Here is a 19,481-nt window from a genome sequence, read left to right as displayed (position 1 = left end):
TGATTATGAAGCCGATATGTAAAGACTTTAATGCGGTATATATATATATATATATATATATATATATATATATATATATATATATATATATATATATATATATATATATATACTAGTTTATAACCCGTGGAAACCACGGTTAGAAAATTAATTAAACTTTCTAAGTAAAAACTCAAAATTATTAATTAATAATTTTAAATAACTTATTAATTAAAAGATATTTTTTTAGTTATATATATATATATATATATATATATATATATATATATAGCCGTTTACCCGCGCCAAGCGTCGGGTGCAGATATTTTATTTAGAAATTAGTTTGTGGAGACGATTATTTCTTTTGAGCAAATAGTTTACTACATGTGAACAATTAACAACAAAAGCAGTAAGAATTAAAAATCAAACGTTAGGGTTCTTTACAAATGCAAATGAACACATGATTGATTGTGTATTATTGATAATGCAATACTTATTTATACACCACATTTACAATACAGACTTCACTACCATTGAATTGTTCATCAGGGATCACTAATACTTTTGTATTGGCACGTGATATCCTTCTGGATAATGATACATAAGTTGTACGTGCGAGAAAACCCATTTTGGAAGATAAATTTCATCACAACTCTAACACTAAACAGCCGGCATCTGCGTCTTTTAGGGTTTTGATGAAGTCAAAACCATATTTTCCTAGGATTAAGGTCAATTCTGCGCCGCTATTCGTAGGGTTTCGGTGAATCCGCCGTCGTTTTAGGGTTTTCCTTCCACCCTGTAAATGCATTTGTCGCCACCTCCTGGCCAGGTAATATTTTGTTTGTTGAGATCCTTCAACATCACACCATTGTTTGATGTTTGACGGCCATTTGAAGGCCTAGCTTCATTCTTTTTATTTTCTAGTTTTTTTGGAGTATGGTGGTATAAGGGCTAGAAGATTCACAAAACTATTGGATATATACATGATTCTAATAGGAATTCGTTTGTGTTGTTTTGAACAGACAAAACACGTACTTTCAGCAGTGATTGTTCTTAAAGGATTTGGTTGTCACACCCCCAAACCAAGGATGGTGGAAACGTCCGGGGGTGGAGGACTTCATGTATAGTATCACAACAAGGAGTATAATAGTGCTCAAAGTAAATACAACCAATCATAAATATAATCAGGAAAGAATTACATGGTTTCAAGTATTACATAATTCAATGATTGATCACGACATGATATAAAAATAGTTGTTCAACGCCGTAGCGTTCCATCCTCAAAAGCTTGTGGTAACTTGGTTTCATTGACTTCCTGAGAATACAAGTAATTTTGAAAGAGTGTAAACAATTAAGTTGGTGAGTTCATAAGCTTTTTAGATAAAGAGTTTGGAAACTGTTCTTTGTAAAGTGTTGTGTGTTACCAAGAAAAATCCAATATTTTCCTTATAAAAGTTATGTGGTCCTAAATCCCAAGACCAAGAATAAACAAGTATTTTCCATACTTAATGATATAAAAGTGGTTTTAAATTGGCGTAAAACCCTTTCTAATTTGAGAAAAATACCGTAATGAATGGTGTGTAGTCTTAAATACCAAGACCGAAAGTATACAATAATATATGTAATTATTGATATAAAAAGTGATTTTAAATCGACATAAAACCCCTTTTTATTTATGAAAATCCCCGTAAACTTTATGTGTTGTTAACTCCCTATGTGAGCCGCTATAACCATACTATGACTGCATGAACCTGCCACGACGTTTCTCAGGCGTCAAAAACTGTTATGACATTTGTCACCCGTAGACCTGCAGGTCCTACTGTAGCTAGCAGCAAGGTGTGGGGTGTCAAACCCAATATAGATCTATACACAACTATCACGTTCTCCCTACAAGAGACTCTGGATATAGCTACCAGGAATTTGGATCCCGCACTCGGACGTACGGGAAGAGAATGTCTCATAATTTAAGTTAACAAGTTTACGTGTGGTGTGCGTGAGTGTAAAACCTTTTTCTGTGGGAATAAAACCTTCTGAAATGTGTTTGTGGTGTTAATGGAAACATAAACCATACCTATTATAATTTCTCAAAACGTTTAAATATAATAGTTATAACTTTGTTTATTATGGTCAACTACTGTATTTGTGAAGGTAAAAACCCTTTTGTTTACCGATATGTATATATACCTTTTACTAAAGTGAAGCAACATGCAATATAACAACTAATTAATTACCATAATTTTGTAGGTAAAAATGCATTTGTTTTCTGATGTGTGACTATATATTAAGACAAAGTGTCGTCTATCAGCAAAAACATATATTCACATAATGATATACACCTTGCTCAACATGTTACAAGGTGAAATGAAATTGCTAGCATTTTACTGTTGTTAACATTTTCCTTCACTGTTCTTAGAAAATTTATAGAAAAATCATCAAAGGTGCAAATCAGAATCCATAAATTCTGAGAGTTTGGGAAATGAGTCTAGTTTGTTCATAATTTTTATAATGAATTTTAATGACCTCCAACTTGTGTGAAAAAGTCCATAATCACAGACTGGTCCGGATTGATGTTTGAAATGTTAGGCAGTTTTGTAAAAATCACCATAAATTGTAGAAAAATCATATGGAGATGTACAAGTAGTCATGTTAAAGCTAAGAACTGGAACTACTTGCACCTAAAACAGTCTTGAAAACTAAAATGTTTAAGTTTCCCAAAACAGTCTGTGAATGGGGTTGAACTTTTCTAATGAAGGCTGTTAAATCAGTTTAGTTGTGTTCTTGGTGTTTTAACTTGTATCCCCCCCATAAAACTTAAGAAAAACATGAAAAGATAGGGGTATTAACTCACCTTGAGTGATTTCAGTAGATGTATGATGGAGAAAAGAAGTGTTCAACTCAAGAACACTTGAGAGGTGCTTGAAGATTTGAAGATCTAACACAAATATGATGATGTTTGTGTAAGCAATCTATGATTTGGATGAAAGATAGTAGAATATCTAAGTGTAAGAGGAAGATACTTACCAAATGTAGAAGAAAATCTTGGAAACAAGCCTTGAATCTCGAAATCTTAGAGAGAGAGGGAGTGAGAGAAAATAAAGTTGTCACTTGGTGGAAAAATGGAGTAATGTGAGGAGAGAGGAGGGTTTTCCAGATTTTGTTCAACATTATGACTGAAAAAGAGTGGGAAAAGGACAATGATTGACTAGGTATGGGTGAATAGTGACTAGGGGTTGTACTATGAAGGTATGGGGAGGTTGCTTGTGTTATACACTAAGGCAAAGTCAACACTCCACCCATAAATCTTACTTACTAGATTTTATTCTTAGGCAAAGATTTTCCACAAAATATAATTAAAATATGAATTTTTGGGGTTTATTATGTTAAAATACGAGTTTGGGTGAAAACCCCACGTTAAAATCTCAAAAAACGGGCTCAAAACGCTAAAAATATTGAAAACCGGGCAAAAACTGCCAAATTCCGAAATTTGGGCCGAGTGTGTGGAGGTTCGGCTCCTTAGGAGCTTAGAACCGAAAGTAGAAGAGAGGGCCGAGAGTAGAAGAGAGACCGAGAGAAGGGAAGGAAGGAACCGAAAGTAGAAGAGGGAACCGAAGGTGCGAGGGGAGGGAGGCGAAAGCGAGGTTCGGCTGGGCGGTTAGAACCGAAAGCGAGGTTCGGTCTTTAGGCGATTTCGGTCTTCGGGGTTTCGGTCCTCAGGGTTTCGGTTCTCAGGGTCTCAGTTCTCGGTTCCAAGGTTTCGGTTTCGGCTGCTGAGGTTTCGGCCCTAGGGGCTTCGGCTCCTAAGAGGGTTTCGGTTCCTGAGAGGGTTTCGGTTCTTAAGAGGTTTCGGTTCCTAAGAGGGTTTCGACTCCTTAAGGTCGTTTTTCGCGTAGACTTCTGTTTTCGAGCGGTTTTCGACTAAATTAAGAGTCGGGATGCCCCGAGTGATTTTAAAAAGTTGAGAGAGATTTGGGAGAGATTTCACATACTTAGAGAGATTTGGGAGAGATTTCACATACTTACAGAGATTTGGGAGAGATTTCACATCCTTGGAGAGATTTCTCATACAGAGAGAGATTTGGGCGAGATTTCACATACTTAGAGAGATTTGGGAGAGATTTCACATTCTTGGAGAGATTTCTCATACAAAGAGAGATTTGGGAGAGATTTGACATTCTTGGAGAGATTTCTCATACAGAGAGAGATTTGGAAGAGATTCTAGATAGAGAGACATAGAGTGAAAGCGATTGAGAGAGGTTTCGTGTGTGACATTTGTGAGTGTTTGGCTCCGCAACGCAAGGTTCGTAAGCCCCGTTAAGCCATGTTTTAAGGTCCTACACACTCTTGATGAGCGTGCAATAGAGTTTTAATGCTTTGGTTCCTTACTTACCACAGTTTTGGGTTAAGGAAATCTAGATGTACGAACTTTTCAATTTATGATTTTCTCATTAGAATAGCGAGTTGTACAGTAATTACCTAACGTAAACCCTAGTACACAAGGGTTAGTTGGGTTGACCGGTTTGACTTGTTGACTTTATTTGACTTTAACCTGACCATAATTTGACGGTTGTCACATTGGTGGAGTTGGTTTCATATTAGGTAGATATGATGGTGAAAATTTGCTGGTAATTAACCATATAATTTCATAATTGAATGTCACCTGTACAAATTGAATATAAGTCTTATGTTTTTTATGTTTCTTATTTGATATATCCAGACTCTACAATTATGATGTTGAAGACTAACAATTCTGTGTTTGTGGGAGTAGTATATGGACTGTAAAACAGGTAAGCAAAATGTTGACTGATTTCAAATTTGATTATCCTAAATCCATTCGTTATTTTTAATAACATTTCCTATGTGTGTATATTTTTATAGGGTTGACAAAGGTTTTACCAACAAAGTTCTCATGTGTTTTCTGTTCCAGAATAATCATAATTTGTGGTAAGTTTCTGCATCTTGGAGTTTATTATATACTACATTTTAATTAGTACTTAACAAAGAGTCTAATTATTTAACAAAGAGTTTAACTGTAAAAGTGCATTGATGTCGATGTCTACTTTGCAAGTTGTTTTGTCAGAGGTTATTTCCATTTTGATAATTATAAATTATTATTTTTTTGTTGAATATTGGTGTTGAAAGATTTTGAGCAACTGTTTTGGAGTTGTTTGCAGTTGATTTCATGGGTAAAGTTCATTAACTTGTGTGGATAAAATTATGGTATCTACCATTATTTGATTTTGGATGTGATTAAATCAAATTTAATGAATCTTTGTGGTAAGTCAATAGATGAACATAAATATTGAATCTCACTTGCATGTTCTTTTTTATTTATCTGTTTGTTATGTGAACTTACTACCATTTACTCTTTTTTTTATTATAGCAACCTATTTCCATTTCCTTTTAATACAACACAGTATTTTCAGATTTTTTCCCATAAAATCATTACACTATGCAAAATCTACCCAATTAGCATGGTGCTTTTTTTGTTTTTGTATTATGTGAACTTGCATTATTATTGTAATGTTAGTTTGTGACTACACTTTTATATATTTGTTTTCTGATACTTTTTAATCACAGAAAATTTGGTAGACTACAAGATGTAAAATGCTACAAGTATGGAAGTATATGCGCACAAAAAATGTACACAAAATTAAAATGTTTTCCTTTGGAATATTGAATACTAATATAGTATATGTTGCTTGTTTGTGTGGATTGCACTATTAGTGTTGTTATTATTTTTTTATTATATATGAGTTTTGTTGATACAAATATATTTGAATGAACACAGTTACTGTTTTGATAAGTGATATAATTGAAATACACTGAATTAAAAGGTATAAATCACGGAAATAAATATAAACAATGAAATACGTACCTGTTTGCGTTTGATTAACTAAGCTAACAGATGTTTACGACTGTAGAAATGAAGAAATATTGATTTACTAATGTGAATATCAGTATAAACGAAGAGGTAAAAACATAGAAAAAAAATACAAAAAACCCCTACATTTAATAATTATTTATTAAATGAAACCTTAAACAAATTATTTTTGTAAAAATTTCGGTTATACATTTGGGTAAAGAGAACATATTACTATTATTTTTCTGTTACAACATCACATTACCAATTATTATCTGATAACGAATACAAGTTAAAATAAATGTACCTATGAAGTTTTCTTTGTTGGTTAATTGTTTTCACATAAATTACATGATATTATGAGCTAAAAAACATAAACGATTACAACAGAGACGTGGAAGGATGAAGGGATGACACAAACCATGAACTGATATAGTTTTTTGTGTGCATGAATATAAGTTGGATTGTTGTTGCATCTGTGCCTATAAATACAAGAAAAACACACAATCACACCATTAAAGAGTGAGTTAGAAGGTAGAAGCATTTACAAAACACACACAGACACACAGAATATTAAAGATACCTGATATATGTTTTTTGTTTTGCATAGGAATATAAGTTGGATTGATGACTGTTTCGTTATCTGGAAACACAAAAACAACAAACACCAATTGTAGAAGAGAGAGAGAGAGAGAGAGAGAGAGAGAGGGTTAGAAGGTAGAAACAGTTACAAAAAAACACACACGTATAGCATTAAAGAGACCTGATCGTTTTTTTTTCTGTAGGAATTTGTTTTGGCATGCTAGGGTTTTAAAGAGAAAGAGAGATAGTAAGAGAGTACGTGTTTACAACATTTAATAGACATTCAAATTTTTGTAATCAAACTCTAACTAAACTGACCTCCACTTAAAAAGCGTTTCCCTCTTATCCCCAATTTCAATTTGTTTGACTGAGTATTTTGAATGTTATTGGATTCCAGCTAGCAATATTTAAGATGCCCGTTTTTATTATATTATGCATTAAGTAATTGTAGTTCATGCTTCAAATTTTATACTACTTAAATTTAAGACTTTCTTGTCCTAAAAGAGCTAAATGTTTTTTAAGGTATATATATATATATATATATATATATATATATATATATATATAAAGGGAAACTGCAATAAAGTCTTTACATATCGGTCTCATAATCGATTTAGTCCTTATATCTTTTTTTATTCAGTTTAGTCCCAAAAACTGGTAATTGTATTGAATTTAAATCTTTTACCTGGTCAAAAGGTCATCCAACTTTGAAAAATTACATTTTTTGCCCATATTTCAAAATTTATCACAAAATTGGTCCAAAATTTACATTTTTGGCCCAAATTGTAAATTTTGTTACAAATTTAGTCCAAAATTTACCCTTTTTGCCCAAATTTAAGATTTTTTTGGGAGTTCATCCAAACTTTAGTTGTTTTACAATTTTTTTTCTCAAAATTTTGTTTCGAATATGTTTTTCTTTATAAAATCATATGTATAAAAAAAAAAACAAATTTTCACATAAAAATCTTATATTTACTATGTAATTGTTTTTTAAAAATGTAGAAGTGTTTAATCGAGTATAAGAATCAAATCATAGTAAAATATGAGCACAAGAAGTAAATAAGATCTGGTTCAGCTCATATTACTTTCAATGAACAAGAGTACAAAACTGATAGTAAACGTGTGAAAACTCTACTGTCAACTCTATGTTCAGCTCCTATTTATAGAAGGGTGAAAGTACAAAAAAATACTAAGGCTAAACATTAAGCTTCGATAAAAAGATGCCTTATCAAATGTAACGACCAAAAATTTCAACCAAATTAAAATTTTCGAAAACAACCCGATTCCATTAAAGTTATTACAAAAAGGTTTTCAATACAATTTATTTTTTAAGTATTCCCAGAATCTCATGACAGCATAAACATGAGGAGCGGTACGATCACGCCTTCGCCTTGCCACGGTCTCCTGAAGAACCTGAAAAACATAAAACCACAACTGTAAGCCCGAAAGCTTAGTGAGATACCCCAAAAATACCAGCCACATATACCATACACGCATAACATGCCATAACATATCCGATCACAGAACAGCCATGCACTTCGGGTCTACTGTGTGACTGGTCCACCGCACCGGCCAACAGTCCAACTGGTCCACCCTCCGAGTCTAGCCACATACATCGAGTCTGCAGTGTGATTGGTCCACCCGCACCGGGCCTTCAATCCACCTGGTCCACTCTCTGAGTCTACAGTATGACTGGTCTGCCCGCACGGGGCCTTCAGTCGGCCTGGTCCACTCTCCGAGCCTCGGCACGTCTGGTCCGCCCTCTTGGGGCCTACAACCTATCCGGACCGCTCGCTGGGCCTTCAGGTCAACCGGTCCGCCCTGGGTATCTTGGCCTACAGCACAAGGCAGGACCCGCCTTAACCCAACTCCAGTCCAAACAACCATGTGCACATTAACATACAATCATATAGCAATTCACAGTCAACAAGCCGATCAAACAGATCACATAACATATCATCATCCTAACCAGGATACCGATCTAACCGGTCACTAGCATAGCATCACCCTACATCTCAAAATACCGATCTCAATCAGGTCTCTAACATATACCATCCTAGCTACTAGGATGCAAACATATCAAAGCAATAACATAACAACAATACCCGTCGAGTCCACCCATGTGACTGGCCGAGTACCACCTGTCTGAATCCATACAGAAGCATTCTAGGCCATGCAATTGATCCAAAACATAGATCTAGCCTCCTACAACCCATCCATCACGTAAAGTGGCAAACTTTACGTGAATCCAAAGAGATCTAGGCCTTTACACATTAGGGCTAGGGTTTGGGACATGATTGCTCCATCAATCACTCACAAACAGAGACTTTCATGCATTCCAACCCTTCTCCATTCCAGATCTGAGGTAGCAACCTCTAATGTAACCTCTAAACTCCAAAACACCAAGAGATATGATCTTTAACACCCCCAAAATGAAGAATCTAGACAATAGCAGCTCAAACAATGAAATGATACCTCAAAAGGAAGCTCCTAGGAAAGATTAACCCGAATCCTTGCAAAGCCCTTCGATCCAAGCCTCTTCTCCTTCAAGATTTCTTCAATCACCACTTCTCCAAGCCTCCAAATGCACTTTGATCCTCTCACACACAATAATTAGGGTTTCTGGAGCTCAAGGGATGACAAGGAGGTTGGGGAGGAAACATAATGTTCTTTATATAGGGCTCAACCTCCGGATTTAGGGTTTTCTCCATTCAGCGCCTACTCGCCGAGTCCAATCCACTGACTCGCCGAGTCGGCCACTTGACACGCGACCAAGTCGCGACTCTACTTGCCGAGTCCATCCATGGACTCGCCGAGTTCCCCTTTCCCATTTTACTCTTTTAGCCCTTCAACTTTACTCTTGCTATTCCGGGATGTTACAATTCTCCCCCACTTACATTAGGCTTCGTCCTCGAAGCCTGCAACAACTCAACTCTTAGAAATACTCCTGTCACGCATCAACTGACATTAATCCAACCTGGTTCCTCAAAATACAACCATAGAACCAGAAAACTCACTTTCTCCTTCCTTACGGTGTCCTGACTACCGTCTCGAGCCGGCCATCAGCTTTACCCTCTAATAACTCCACTTAACAACTGAGTACTACTCACGATGTAACACTGCTCCAAATCACAACCATCGCTCGATCCATATGAGTTAGAAAATAACCATGCACCATCGGATTCCCGATCCGAGTCCAACTCTAATCATTCTGATGACAGAAGGACACATTCTTCAGAGCAACTCCCATGAGTTCTCCCTTGGCAATCACATACACATGCAGAACTAGCTCTAGCACCCTCAGGTTGGGAAAACCTGATACACTGATGACATCTTCAAACATCCCCCAGGATGAACCACTACTACATACACAATTCCCTGATCGGAATCACACTGAGAGCCCAAGACTCCCTCCCTGCATCCCTTCCGAGCCTCTTGACTCCACACCCGCGGAATTCCTTTCCGCGACCTCAGCAGACATCCCAAACCGGATGTGCTTCCATTCCACTGCCGCAAACATGCTGCTCGGAAAACCATACCCGGATCACTATAATTATAACTCTGCTCTGCCGCTTTCACTTCCATGAACTTGCACTCCCTCTCGGAGTTACACTCCTCTTTCTTTCCTTACCAAGGAAAACCACTTGGCTGCCTTGACACTACCACAAGTGCCACGACGCCCGCCCAATGCTACCCCACTCCTTCATAGCGTAACCGCTATCCATCCAACACACATGCTCTGACTGTGATCGCAGGGACTCTCAAGCCCATGCACTATCTCAACTAATCAAGATCAATACCCGGGGCCAGACCTTCTAATGCTAACACATCGCAACATACTCAATCCATTTCCTCGAACCGCTCTATCGATACCTGCAGATTCTTCAGCATGACTGGACCGCCTTCATAGGCCTTCAGCCAATCTGGACCACTCTCAGAACCTTTAGCCAATCTGGACCGCCCTCTAGTGCCTTCAGTCTGGCTGGACCGTTCTCCGAGCCTTCGGCCTGACTGGTACACCTACCGGCCTTCAGTCTATCCGGACCGCTCAACTAACATCCATCAATCCGAGCTATCTCTCTGGGAAATCCTCCCATGCATACTGTTCTAGCCCTCTAGGGGTTCCGAACCCTATCTCCATCATACATACTTGATCCCGGCCCGAATCCCAGGCCCTCCATAATCAAATGCCCTAGGTCTGTATCCCGCCCCGCATGCCCAACACTTGCTCCTACCAGCCTACACTCTGGGCTGGCAGAACACTGCTGAATCCCAACAGCTAAGCCACCTCACATGCTTATCGATCTTCCGGAGAATTTTCCAATTCTCCCCCACTTAGGGTACTGACCATCAACCACCGGTCGCCATCACCGACCTCCCAGAACAAATCTGCACAAAACCAACACTTACACGCGGACTGATTCCCACTAACACTAGCAACCTTCACAAAAAACACATTTCCACACTGATCAACCCGCTTGAAAGAAACTCAATCTGCAGCTAACCACTCTTCAAAAAGCAGATGCTACTAGGCATTCCGACCAATGCCTGATTCCACTAATAACCCTCATAAATAATAACCAACGAAATTCCCAATACTGACCCATAGCCAAACCACAATCCTCAAAAACGACGAATACCGCATCAAAAACCACACAAAGATACCAGCACAAAACAATACCCACAATAAACACAAGATAACAAGACATCAAGAAAGAAACATACCCGCAGCTGCATCTGGCACTACTCTGACCTCCTCTGCCGCAAGCTGATAAGCACGACCCTGAGCCCTTGGGGGCTCCGCTCCATCCTGACCTCCACCTGTGATCCTCAAAGTGGCTGGTGCTGAAGCCTGCACCGGTCCTGCAGCAAGCTGTGGACAGTTGACCCTCAAATGTCCAACCTGATGACAATGATAACAAATCCTCAAATCCCGAACCGGCGCTGACTGCCGACAATCCCTCGCATAGTGCCCCTCCTTTCCGCACTTGCGGCATGCACCACTGGACCTACAAACTCCGGTGTGACCCCTCCCACACTTCCCACAAGTGTGGCTGCTCAGATCTCCCACTCTAGCATCAACGGTCTTGGACTGTTTCGGCGCCGGCTGCGACTGCACCAGAGCTTGCCTCAGCTCACGCAACTGCAACTCAATCTCTAACTCACGCCGCCTGGCGGCCTCCTGCAACTCCAACAAGGTCTCGCACCTCTGCGCAAACACAAACTGTCTGATGTCCCTCTTGAGCATGTTCAGATATCGAGACATCTGAGCTTGCTCCGAAGCGAACTCTGGGCAAAACATCGCCCTCTCAGTGAACATCCTGGTGATCTCAATCACCGACTCCGACTCCTGCTTTAGCTCAAGGAACTCCTGAGCCAATCTCTCCCTCTCAACTTGTGGAACATAACGAGTGCTGAACATCTCTCTGAACTGATCCCATGAAACCGCAACCCTCTGCGCATCTGAATATGACCCCGTGGTCAACCTCCACCAATTCTTCGCCCTGAGCCTCAACCGGTTCAGAGCACACCTCACCCTCTGATCAGCAGGGCATGAACACGTGAAGAAACATCCCTCCACGTCTGATAACCATCTCATAGCAACAATCGGGTCCTGAACTCCATCAAAGGTGGGAGGCTTCGTATTATCGAAGTCCCGATACTGAAAACCCCGACTAGCTCCTCCCCCTACCGCTGCTACAGTCGCTGTAGCCGCCGCGACAGCCGTCTCTGTGAGAGCTGCATTGCGCTCATCAAAATACTCAACCATGGCGGTCTTAATTGACCCAAATAGCTCCGGCAACTCAACCCGGAACAATGCAGCAATCTCATCACGCAGGATCTCACGAATCCTTGCATCCAGCTCGCACGTGCTCATCTGACCAATAATCTCGGGCGGTACTGACCCGCCCATAACTCCCTCTCCTGCTCCCGATCCTGAACCGGATCCACTCCCAGCATGCCCCAGAATCTCCATACTGAAAAACACCACAAAAGCTCAGACACTTCCCACTATCCCGGGAACCAACTCTCTCAACCCAACCCTAGAGATCATGGTTTCCCTAATACGCGTATGGGTCCTGTGCTTTCAGTAGTACGGGCCCATACTACCTTCCACACCTACCCATATTTGTATGAAGTACTACCACAACACCCTAGAGAAAACATGCATAACAACTCTCAACCCTCACCACAAGAGGAACACTAAAAATCTCCCACAAGGAAACCATAGGCTACAGGCATCAAAAATCAGGCAACATTATCATGAAATCCTGAAGATCCCTAGCCTAACACTAGCATGTTGTTCTATCAAAGCTCAAAAACAAATATCATGTATGGCATTTTGGGGTTACTTACTGGCTCCGGCTGATCGTACCTCCGCATCCTCCTTTACTCATTTTGAAAACCATTTTAAATTCTCTTTTGAAAACTCTCCTCTATTTTAGACTGGAGTCACACGAGAGTTCCTCCAATTCACTCAAACCAAGGCTCTGATACCAACTTGTAACGACCAAAAATTTCAACCAAATTAAAATTTTCGAAAAAAAACCGATTCCATTAAAGTTATTACAAAAAGGTTTTCAATACAATTTATTTTTAAGTATTCCCAGAATCTCATCACAACATAAACACGAGGAGCGGTACGATCACGCCTTCGCCTTGCCACGGTCTCCTGAAGAACCTGAAAAACATAAAACCACAACTGTAAGCCCGAAAGCTTAGTGAGATATCCCCAAAATACCAGCCACATATACCATACACGCATAACATGCCATAACATATCCGATCACAGAACAGCCATGCACTTCGGGTCTACTGTGTGACTGGTCCGCCGCACCGGCCAACAATCCACCTAGTCCACCCTCCGAGTCTAGCCACATACATCGAGTCTGCAGTGTGATTGGTCCGCCCGCACCGGGCCTTCAATCCACCTGGTCCACTCTCTGAGTCTACAGTATGACTGGTCCACCCACACCGGGCCTTCAGTCGGCCTGGTCCACTCTCCGAGCCTCGGCACGTCTGGTCCGCCCTCTTGGGGCCTACAGCCTATCCGGACCGCTCGCTGGGCCTTCGGGTCAACCGGTCTGCCCTGGGTATCTTGGCCTACAGCACAAAGCAGGACCCGCCTCAACCCAACTCCAGTCCAAACAACCATGTGCACATAAACATACAATCATATAGCAATTCACAGTCAACAAGCCGATCAAACATATCACATAACATATCATCATCCTAACCAGGATACCGACCTAACCAGTCACTAGCATAACATCACCCTACATCTCAAAATACCGATCTCAATCAGGTCTCTAACATATACCATCCTAGCTACTAGGATGCAAACATATCAAAGTAATAACATAACAACAATACCCGGATCTCAATCCGATAAGGGCTGGCCTTGGTGCCTTAGACCCTGTTGATATAGTGAGGATAACTCACCTCGAAATTGACGGCTGAAAGGATAAGATCCCGCTGCTCCAAACTCCGACACGAACTCCTCCACTGAACAACACCAAAGCACTGAACTCAATAAATATCGATAATTACCAAAATACCCCTGGAAGACAACTGGTCAACCCTTGGTCAAAGTCAACCCCTGACTGACTCTACTCGCCGAGTCAACCCGATGACTCGCCGAGTCCCTATGCTCAGAAATTCCCCAATCCGCGACTCAACTCTCCGAGTTCAACAACTCTGAGTCCACTCACATACAACTCACCGAGTCATCCACTTGACTCACCGATTCACGGTTCAACCAGAAAGATTAGGACTCTTTGACAAGACTCACCGAGTCCAAGAACAGACTTGCCGAGTCTAAGGCTATCTTCAACCTACTCGCCGAGTTGTTCTTCCAACTCGTCGAGTTCCAGGCCATCTTCATCCAACTCGCCGAGTTGTTCTTCCAACTCGTCGAGCTCTAGCCTATCTTCAAGCAACTCGTCGAGTCCACCCATGTGACTCGCCGAGTACCACCTGTCTGAATCCATACAGAAGTATTCCAGGCCATGCAATTGATCCAAAACATAGATCTAGCCTCCTACAACCCATCCATCACGTAAAGTGGCAAACTTTACGTGAATCCAAAGATATATATGCCTTTACACATTAGGGCTAGGGTTTGGGACATGATTGCTCCATCAATCACTCACAAACAGAGACTTTCATGCATTCCAACCCTTCTCCATTCCAGATCTGAGGTAGCAACCTCTAATGTAACCTCTAAACTCCAAAACACCAAGAGATATGATCTTTAACACCCCCAAAATGAAGAATCTAGACAATAGCAGCTCAAACAATGAAATGATACCTCAAAAGGAAGCTCCCAGGAAAGATTAACCTGAATCCTTGCAAAGCCCTTCGATCCAAGCCTCTTCTCCTTCAAGATTTCTTCAATCACCACTTCTCCAAGCCTCCAAATGCACTTTGATCCTCTCACACACAATAATTAGGGTTTCTGGAGCTCAAGGGATGACAAGGAGGCTGGGGAGGAAACATAATGTTCTTTATATAGGGCTCAACCTCCGGATTTAGGGTTTTCTCCATTCAGCGCCTACTCGCCGAATCCAATCCACTGACTCGCTGAGTCGGCCACTTGATACGCGACCAAGTCGCGACTCTACTTGCCGAGTCCACCCATGGACTCGCCGAGTTCCCCTTTCCCATTTTACTCTTTTAGCCCTTCAACTTTACTCTTGCTATTCCGGGATGTTACATCAAATACATAAGGAAACATATGAAACTATCTATTACACAGACTTTGACATATTACAAGACTAGGCGAATACACGCGCGTTGCTTATTTTTAACTATATGATAATATATATATATATATATATATATATATATATATATCTATTAAAATTGCATAATCTCACACACATAAGGAAACATATGAAACTATCGATATAGTATATTGATTATTTTTAACTATATGATAATATATACATCTATTAAAATTGCATAATCTCAATCTTTTGAATGACCTCTACCTGCGGGTTACACATGAATAAAATTAAATATAATATATGGTTTAATATTATTTATAGTTGTTGTTATTGTTAATTCATTTTTAAAATTTATTTATTTAACGTTTTAATTTCTATCAGTGTAATTATTTAAAATATCAAACAATATTTTTTTATTTTAAAGGTAATAATATAATCATTTATATAGAATTATTTTTAACTATTGTTATTGCAAGTTATTTTAAGCTACTTATTTCAAAACTTGTAACAATTAAAAAAATATATTTAGGAAATGTTCTAATGAATTGATATTACAATTTAGTTTTTTTTTTTCATTTAACACTATAATTTATCACTTTTCACTATTCACAAAATATTATTTTGTTTTTTTTATGTGGAACTGAAATTTATATTGAAGTTGACCTTGTAATGTTATATTTAAATTAACAATTTAAGTATTTTGTCCATACAGTTCAAAAGTTGTAGCTTTAAACTGATAATGGTTTACATACAACAACATTATTAAATCTAATAAATTAAGTATAATATGTTAAAAGTTAAAAACATAACTTTATAACTAGAAGTAAAAATATTATTTTAATATTGATATTTAGTTTATTTTTTATTACACTTCAGGTTTGATACTTATTTATCCTTATTAACCAATTTATAATCATTATTAGAAAAACACTACAATTTATCACTTTTAACTATTTACAAAATATTCATTGGGTTGTTTAAGTTCAACTAAAATTTATGTTTAAGTTGACCCTGTAAGGTTATATTTAAATTAATAATTTAAGTATTGTATACAAATTGATCAAAAGTTGTAGCTTTAAAATGATAATGATTTACATACAACATATTAGACCTAATAAATTAAGTATAATATGTTTAAAGTTAAAAACAAACTTTATAAGTTGAAGAAAATATATTTATTTTAATATTGAAATTTAGTTTACATATGATTACACTTTAGATTTGATATTTATTTAACATTATTAACCAACTTATAATAATTATTAGAAAGAAATTAAAAAGTCATGGGAGTTTCAAATGAATGTGGTGAAAGGAAAAAAAATACATTGGAGTTTAAAATGAATGTGGTTCAAGAAAAAATACAAGCTTTATAAGTATATAATGATATTTTGACTTTACAATCTCCCCCTTTGTGATCATGTCGAAATTCTCAATTCGTGAGAATCTGTGCAGCAAAATGCATCATCCTTCGAATCTCCGAGTACCATGTCAAAATTTTCCTCAACTTAGTTTTATCCCCCTCATTATTCTTCAAGCAATTATTCATACAAACAATTAAGTTCGTATATTGAGATGTAGTGTATCTTTCCACTTCACATGCTTGGAACAAAAACCTCTTAGCTTTACCATTCTTATCTTTTCCAGCAAAGACCAATCCAAAAGGCTTCAAGCATATCTCCCTATCAACATATTTCTTTAGTTTGGCTTGAGTCTTCGTTGCTTCCATCAAAACTTTCACTTCCTTTCCATTGCTGATGCTAACTCCACATTAATCAATGCTAGACAATCATAGTAATTGTCTATGAATATTTTGATATGACCAAGACCAAGCTTCAAAACATTTTTATCAGTCCCTTGAAGTTGAGAAGCCTCCATGTCTTTTAAGATTAATGCAACGTGAATCAGGTCATTCAAGTTCATTAGAGGAAAATCAGCAACCGAAAAATCACAAACTTGATTTTTCTCCCTCACAACATGATACAGAAAATTCTGTATCATATTCTCGAACAAGACATCTTTTTTTATATTGATGACCTTCTTGATCTTCACTAATGACCATATTTCTTCTGGTTCTTTTCCAACAACTGCATGAAACCTAAGTTTCATATGAATATAATCATCCTCATTGTCAAACTTCTTAATTATCTTGTATTGAGCCATTATAAACATCATTTCATTCATCGGAAAATCAAGTTGACTCATATCAGTGTTAGTGATAGAATAGCTTTTCTTAGGCTTTTTCTCAAATGCATACATGTGATTGAAAGCAATTCTTGCTTGAATATTTTCATAGCTATACAACTTCTTTGGATCTCCCTTATCCATACCAGGTGGATCATTTTCACAAAGTCTTAGTATGATTTGTATCTGCCTTTGTTTCTCTATTTTAGCTTCAATTTTGGCCCTCCTCTCTTCTTTTGATTTTTCAACCAAAATCCCCTTCCCTTTTCCATCATCTTCAGAAGGTTTTGGTTTAGATGAACTTGAACTTCTTCCTTCAGTAGAAGAACCAATAACAATTCCCTTCAGAATGGGTCTTGTTGTTGTCTTTGGCTTATATTGTATTCACCTTTGAAACTATTGGTGTTGGGATTTGAGTAGAAACAAATTTTGGTACTTCACTAGTAGTTACAATCTTTTCATAATCTTTTTCGACATTTCAACCCTTTTTTTAATTTTCAAAGATTTTCCTTCTCGAATTTTCTTTTCTCCACCTTACACCCCTATGACAGTAGAAGGGGCATTTGATGGTAAAGGATTGAGAATTCGGGACAATGGTGCCAACTGTTTGTGAAGAACTGATTTAAACAACAGAAATTTCTAAGATAAAAATTCTGGTGTGATTAGAGGAGATGAGCTAGGTTTTGAGATTAAAGCTTTCAACTCATTTAACAAACTTGTGATCTCCAGGAAGCTTTTACTATCATTGGTAGATAGTTGAGTAATTTGAGGACTCAAAGCTTCGTACAGCTTGACAAATTTCGTCACCACGTCTGCCATAATATCCATCTTCTGATTTAGAGATGCATAGTATTTTTGTGTAGTAGCAATCTCTTTGTTCATGTCTTCACACAATTCTAGAATTTTCAAATTAACATCTTCCCTCACCTTTTTCACATCCTGAATAAATAAGACATGATGTTCCTTAGCAACTGTTTTGAAATCTCTGAGTTCTTCATTAAAAGTTGAGAATTAAGATTTGATCCTGAGCTCATTATTCTTGTCATTTGCATCCACCTTCTCAAGAATCCGAGATTCAGAAGCTTGAATTAGGCTAGAGAATCTGTTGAACAACTTAGCTTCATGTGCTTTGAGCATTACATCCAATTCAAGACTGGACATAGAATTGCTTCCCCGTGCATCTTCTTGGGATTGAATGATTGTGTTAAGCTTCTTGTTCAGAATCTTGAATTGTTTCCCTAACATCAACATGTGATCAGGAATGTCTTCTTCTTCTGCATGAAACTCAAGTGCATCAAAAGTTCCTTCAAATCCTCGATCATCATTGTCAGTTTCATCAACAGATTTGGGTGGATCAGTAGATTGGGAAGAAAATAAAGAAGTGAAAGGTTGATTGAGAATTTGAGTAAATGTTGGTGAAGATGAGATTGGATGTGTAGGAATAATAATGGGTGCTAAAGGAACAAGGGTACTGACTGTAGAAGTTTCGATAATACCTTGAGTGACCATTGGAAATTCTTGATTTGACTCTTCTTCACCCATAGTGACATTTACAACTGTATCAGATACGTGTGTAAGAATGTCAGAGGTTCGAACCTCCTCATTAGATGACTTGGTTAACGAAACCTCGAGTGGAATGATTGGAGTTTGCTCAGGAGTTGAAAGACTTTTCGAAAGAACAACTTCAGGAGTTTCTATAACTTCTTCTTCTTCGGAAGATACTTTTTGAAGGACCAATTTTCTCTTTTTAATCTTCTTTGAAATATGCTTTTCCATATCCGTAGCTATTCTCTTCTTCGATAATGGGACACGGGGGCTTGAACTTCGTGAATAATAACTCCTTTGCGAGTAACATGAGGCTTTCGAGTATATGAAGGAGAAAAACTAGAAGACCTTTCTGGCAACTTTCGAGAAGGATGAGCTTTCTGTTTGATTCTTTTAAGATCACCAGACTTAGAAGGAATATTTTTTGTATGAGTTTCGACAACTACAACCTCAACACGCTCAGTAGCTACGACAGTTGATTTCTCAGTCTCCTTGGATCTGCGAGATTTCTTGGAAGAACCTACATCTGGTTTAGCCAACAGAATACCAGTTTCTTCATATGGATTGATCGAAGCCAAATATGTCATCAAAATAGAACTTGTTGG

The 19,481-nt window shown here is 38.2% G+C and overlaps 1 pseudogene; it reads right to left on the bottom strand.

Moving 5' to 3' along the window:
- LOC145089228 (uncharacterized) overlaps window positions 1-16,876 on the bottom strand; it is a 21,226-nt pseudogene extending 4,350 nt beyond the window's left edge.
- Between the last annotated feature and the right edge of the window lie 2,605 nt (window positions 16,877-19,481).

Source organism: Lactuca serriola, chromosome 2 (assembly GCF_051521515.1).
Source record: "Lactuca serriola cultivar US96UC23 chromosome 2, Lser_US96UC23_V15, whole genome shotgun sequence".
NCBI lineage: Eukaryota > Viridiplantae > Streptophyta > Magnoliopsida > Asterales > Asteraceae > Lactuca > Lactuca serriola.
Note: the sequence above shows the minus strand (reverse complement) of the source record. Positions and strands in the feature narration are given on the sequence as shown.